The sequence below is a fragment of the Eptatretus burgeri genome, chromosome 17, assembly GCF_056783735.1.
Source record: "Eptatretus burgeri isolate ZD-2024b chromosome 17, Ebu_testis_v1, whole genome shotgun sequence".
Taxonomy (NCBI): Eukaryota; Metazoa; Chordata; class Myxini; order Myxiniformes; family Myxinidae; genus Eptatretus; species Eptatretus burgeri.
This window is the reverse complement of record NC_140977.1, coordinates 30,147,737-30,154,121: the sequence shown is the minus strand read 5'-3', so window position 1 is coordinate 30,154,121 and position 6,385 is coordinate 30,147,737.

The window sequence follows — 6,385 nt, the reverse complement described above, 5'->3', positions numbered from 1 at the left end:
GAGTTGGTATGTCATTCAGGTGTTCGGAGGTCCTTTTAGAGTTGGTATGTCATTCAGGTGTTCGGAGGTCCTTTTAGAGCTGGTATGTCATTAAGGTGTTTGCAGGTCCTTTTAGAGTCGGTATGTCATTCAGGTGTTCGCAGGTCCTTTTAGAGTCGGTCATTAAGGTGTTCGGAGGTCCTTTTAGAGTCGGTACGTCATCAAGGTGTTCGCAGGTCCTTTTAGAATCGGTCTGTCATTAAGGTGTTCGCAGGTCCTTTTAGAGTCGGTATGTCATTAAGGTGTTCGCAGGTCCTTTTAGAGTCGGTATGTCATTCAGGTGTTCGCAGGTCCTTTTAGAGTCGGTCTGTCATTAAGGTGTTCGGAGGTCCTTTTAGAGTCGGTATGTCATTCAGGTGTTCGCAGGTCCTTTTAGAGTCGGTCATTAAGGTGTTCGGAGGTCCTTTTAGAGTCGGTCTGTCATTAAGGTGTTCGGAGGTCCTTTTAGAGTTGGTATGTCATTCAGGTGTTCGGAGGTCCTTTTAGAGCTGGTATGTCATCAAGGTGTTCGCAGGTCCTTTTAGAGTCGGTATGTCATTAAGGTGTTCGGAGGTCCTTTTAGAGTCGGTCTGTCATTAAGGTGTTCGGAGGTCCTTTTAGAGTTGGTATGTCATTCAGGTGTTCGGAGGTCCTTTTAGAGTTGGTATGTCATTCAGGTGTTCGGAGGTCCTTTTAGAGCTGGTATGTCATTAAGGTGTTTGCAGGTCCTTTTAGAGTCGGTATGTCATTCAGGTGTTCGCAGGTCCTTTTAGAGTCGGTGTGTCATTCAGGTGTTCGCAGGTCCTTTTAGAGTCGGTACGTCATCAAGGTGTTCGCAGGTCCGTTTAGAATCGGTCTGTCATTAAGGTGTTCGCAGGTCCTTTTAGAGTCGGTATGTCATTAAGGTGTTCGCAGGTCCTTTTAGAGTCGGTATGTCATTCAGGTGTTCGCAGGTCCTTTTAGAGTCGGTCTGTCATTAAGGTGTTCGGAGGTCCTTTTAGAGTCGGTATGTCATTAAGGTGTTCGGAGGTCCTTTTAGAGTCGGTATGTCATCAAGGTGTTCGCAGGTCCTTTTAGAGTCGGTATGTCATTAAGGTGTTCGGAGGTCCTTTTAGAGTCGGTATGTCATCAAGGTGTTCGCAGGTCCTTTTAGAGTCGGTATGTCATTCAGGTGTTCGCAGGTCCTTTTAGAGTCGGTCTGTCATTAAGGTGTTCAGAGGTCCTTTTAGAGTCGGTATGTCATTAAGGTGTTCGCAGGTCCTTTTAGAGTCGGTATGTCATTAAGGTGTTCGCAGGTCCTTTTAGAGTCGGTATGTCATTACGGTGTTCGCAGGTCCTTTTAGAGTCGGTATGTCATTACGGTGTTCGCAGGTCCTTTTAGAGTCGGTCTGTCATTAAGGTGTTCGGAGGTTCTTTTAGAGTCGGTATGTCATCAAGGTGTTCGCAGGTCCTTTTAGAGTCGGTCTGTCATTAAGGTGTTCGGAGGTCCTTTTAGAGTCGGTATGTCATCAAGGTGTTCGCAGGTCCTTTTAGAGTCGGTATGTCATTCAGGTGTTCGCAGGTCCTTTTAGAGTCGGTCTGTCATTAAGGTGTTCGGAGGTCCTTTTAGAGTCGGTATGTCATCAAGGTGTTCGCAGGTCCTTTTAGAGTCGGTATGTCATCAAGGTGTTCGCAGGTCCTTTTAGAGTCGGTATGTCATTCAGGTGTTCGCAGGTCCTTTTAGAGTCGGTATGTCATTAAGGTGTTCGCAGGTCCTTTTAGAGTCGGTGTGTCATTCAGGTGTTCGCAGGTCCTTTTAGAGTCGGTCATTAAGGTGTTCGGAGGTCCTTTTAGAGTCGGTATGTCATTAAGGTGTTCGCAGGTCCTTTTAGAGTCGGTGTGTCATTCAGGTGTTCGCAGGTCCTTTTAGAGTCGGTCTGTCATTAAGGTGTTCGGAGGTCCTTTTAGAGTCGGTATGTCATTAAGGTGTTCGCAGGTCCTTTTAGAGTCGGTGTGTCATTCAGGTGTTCGCAGGTCCTTTTAGAGTCGGTCTGTCATTAAGGTGTTCGGAGGTCCTTTTAGAGTCGGTATGTCATCAAGGTGTTCGCAGGTCCTTTTAGAGTCGGTATGTCATTAAGGTGTTCGGAGGTCCTTTTAGAGTCGGTATGTCATCAAGGTGTTCGCAGGTCCTTTTAGAGTCGGTATGTCATTCAGGTGTTCGCAGGTCCTTTTAGAGTCGGTCTGTCATTAAGGTGTTCAGAGGTCCTTTTAGAGTCGGTATGTCATTAAGGTGTTCGCAGGTCCTTTTAGAGTCGGTATGTCATTAAGGTGTTCGCAGGTCCTTTTAGAGTCGGTATGTCATTACGGTGTTCGCAGGTCCTTTTAGAGTCGGTATGTCATTAAGGTGTTCGCAGGTCCTTTTAGAGTCGGTATGTCATTAAGGTGTTCGGAGGTCCTTTTAGAGTCGGTATGTCATTAAGGTGTTCGCAGGTCCTTTTAGAGTCGGTCTGTCATTAAGGTGTTCGGAGGTCCTTTTAGAGTCGGTATGTCATCAAGGTGTTCGCAGGTCCTTTTAGAGTCGGTATGTCATTAAGGTGTTTGGAGGTCCTTTTAGAGTCGGTATGTCATCAAGGTGTTCGCAGGTCCTTTTAGAGTCGGTATGTCATTCAGGTGTTCGCAGGTCCTTTTAGAGTCGGTCTGTCATTAAGGTGTTCAGAGGTCCTTTTAGAGTCGGTATGTCATTAAGGTGTTCGCAGGTCCTTTTAGAGTCGGTATGTCATTAAGGTGTTCGCAGGTCCTTTTAGAGTCGGTATGTCATTACGGTGTTCGCAGGTCCTTTTAGAGTCGGTATGTCATTAAGGTGTTCGCAGGTCCTTTTAGAGTCGGTATGTCATCAAGGTGTTCGCAGGTCCTTTTAGAGTCGGTATGTCATTAAGGTGTTCGCAGGTCCTTTTAGAGTCGGTATGTCATTACGGTGTTCGCAGGTCCTTTTAGAGTCGGTATGTCATTAAGGTGTTCGCAGGTCCTTTTAGAGTCGGTGTGTCATTCAGGTGTTCGTCGTCGGACAACAAAACCTCATGTCGGATCGATGTTCGAGGACGTGAAACATCATCATGTTCACAAAGTTATTGATTGCACGGATTTAATCATTTTACATTAATATAATTTTATCGTCCAAGACTCCAAGTAATGGTAAACATATCGCAGCCGATGGATATACGACATTCCATGGATCTACGAATCACATTAACCGTCGATAGACGAAGCTGCACGTTTAACGGCCGTTTGTTGGTCACTGCGTCCAATTGTCCGACAAATGCGTACGTAATAAATAGATCGTCCCGAATGGACCGCAGGTAAACAGCGGAGCGCGATGTCAGCGGTTCATTTGTCTCGGGGTTTGACCCCCGGCTGATAGGGATCTCGGTGTTTGGATAAACTGAGCTCTGTTCGAACTTTACACATTTGTACAAACACAAACTGTTTAACCAGTGAAACAATCATTAACTCGTTTACTGATCGTTCTGAGCTCTTGCTTCGGGAATTGAAAAACTAATAAAACCCCTTTTATTTATGTGAAGAATTTATCAAAAACGTTTCTTCCTGGAAAATCATAAATATTTGTCATTCAATCATTATTTGTCTTTGTCTTCCATAAGTTTGTCCTTCCATGAGCGTTTGGTGTGTTTTAGCATAAACTTTGCTGTGTGTGTGTTTTTGTGTGTATGTGTATTTGTATGTGTGTGTGTGTGTGTGTGTGTGTGTGTGTGTGTGTGTGTGTGTGTGTGTGTGTGTGTGTGTGTGTGTGTGTTTATGTGTGTGTGTGTGTGTGTGTATATGTGTGTATGTGTTTGTTTATTTGTGTATGTGTATATGTGTGTGTGTATGTATGTGTATGTGTATGTGTATGTGTATGTGTATGTGTGTATGTGTTTGTTTATGTGTGTATGTGTATGTGTATGTGCATGTGTGTTTGTGTATGTGTATGTGTTTGTTTATTTGTGTATGTGTATGTGTATGTGTGTGTATGTGTGTATGTGTTTGTTTATGTGTGTATGTGTATGTGTATGTGTATGTGTATGTGTTTGTTTATTTGTGTATGTGTGTATGTGTATGTGTATGTGTTTGTTTATTTGTGTATGTATATGTGTATATGTATGTGTATGTGTGTGTATGTGTGTATGTGTTTGTTTATGTGTGTATGTGTATGTGTATGTGTATGTGTGTATGTGTTTGTTTATGTGTGTATGTGTATGTGTATGTGCATGTGTGTTTGTGTATGTGTATGTGTTTGTTTATTTGTGTATGTGTATGTGTATGTGTGTGTATGTGTGTATGTGTTTGTTTATGTGTGTATGTGTATGTGTATGTGTATGTGTATGTGTATGTGTATGTGTATGTGTATGTGTATGTGTATGTGTATGTGTATGTGTATGTGTGTATGTGTTTGTTTATTTGTGTATGTGTGTATGTGTATGTGTATGTGTTTGTTTATTTGTGTATGTGTATGTGTATGTGTATGTGTATGTGTTTGTTTATGTGTGTATGTGTATGTGTATGTGTATGTGTATGTGCATGTGTATGTGTATGTGTATGTGTATGTGTGTGTATGTGTGTATGTGCTTGTTTATGTGTGTATGTGTATGTGTATGTGTACGTGTATGTGTGTGTGCGTGTTTGTGTTTGTGTGTATGTATGTGTGTGTTTATGTGTGTGTTTATGTGTGTATGTGTGTGTATGTTTATGCGAGTGTGTTTATGCGGGTGTCTTTGTCTACATCTGTATATGTGTGTGTGTGTGTGTGTGTGTATGTGTATGTGTATGTGTCTGTGTATGTGTATGTGTATGTGTATGTGTATGTGTATGTGTGTGTGTGTGTGTGTGTGTCTGTGTGTGTGTGTGTGTGTGTGTGTGTGTGTGTGTGTGTGTGTGTGTGTGTGTGTTCGTGTGTGTTCAAGCTCTATCCCAGGCTCGTGCAGTAAAAACATATACTACATATACTACATATAGTATATATTAATTTTTTTTAAGTTGCCACATGTCTGGATGTGTAAAATGTTATGAGATAGTAACAGGTAATCAATAGATGCTCTAATAGGTATAACCTGTGTTGTGTTTCCTTTGTTACAAATAATAATTATACTTTGGATCATTGCTGAGGAGTTTTTATTTTAAATTGTACATTTAATAAATGTTATTATTATAGTTCTTCCTCAAAACCCCTACATTTGAGAACCCGACAGTACGGACCTGCTGCTCTGTTCGGTCTCCAACGCTCCTCCACTGATCTCTCTAAAAAAAAAAAATTAAAAAAAAAAATCACAGAATTCCAGGGAAATAGGTTCATGATCAGGGATTCTGAGGTCCAAATGAAAAATAAAAAATTTCAATGTCCTCTTTTCATTATCTCCAACTGAACAATCTGTTTCCTACTCTTGCTTTTCCAAGGCAATTTGACGTAGACACCGGTGAGTTCAAACTTGATGCCGTTGACATCTCCGAGTAGTTTACCTAACTTCAAATATACTCTCTCTGCTCTCTCCTATTGGATGAATTTCGGACGCAACTGAGGTTGTGGTCCCACCGTTTGGAGAGGTTCTGGAATTAAAGGACCGAAACCTCGATGATGGAGGTTGCCTGGCTGACGGTTCGGATGGTCATCGAATCAGTCGTTCGATAAGCTGAATGAATTCTTCAGATCCAAGTCTCTCTTTTCGGGTCTGAACCTGAAGATCCGAAGGGCATTTGAATCGGTCAGTCGGTCAATCACAAGGAGGAATTAATTTTTACCTCCACCACCGAAGGATCCTCGGGTTCACGAGATATTAATTTCATCTGTCTGTCTGTGAGCGGGGTATCTCAAAAAGTTCAGGATGGATTCGGACGAAATTTGGTGGAGAGCTTGGGTGTGTGACGAGGACAAATTGATTCAATGTTGGTGAAGATCTGGATCCGACAATTTTTTTTAATTGATTCTTCATCTCCATTGAGAGATGAAGCCAAAAGTGATATATAGAACATGGTATTTCAAAAAGTCTTGGATGGGTTCTGCCAGAACTTGGACAGATGTGTTGGCTCGGTGGCAAAAACAAGCGGATTAAATTTTGGTTCGATGCAGATCCGGCCGACCAGTGGTTCAGCCTGGCGGAGGTGTCCACTGTATTTAGCAAATATTGGTGGAAAGGTCAAGTTGCCTTAAGAATAATGGTTGTTGTTTGGATTGTCCACCTTCGTCATACGATTTGTTGTAGAAGTGGGTGCTTGAATTTCTGTCTCTGTAAAAGTGTTGTACAAATTGAAGGAATTCTTCAGATCTCTCAAATGGTACATTGTTCATATCAATGGCAGATAACAATGCCCACCCTTCCTCCCCTTCTTCTTTATGATC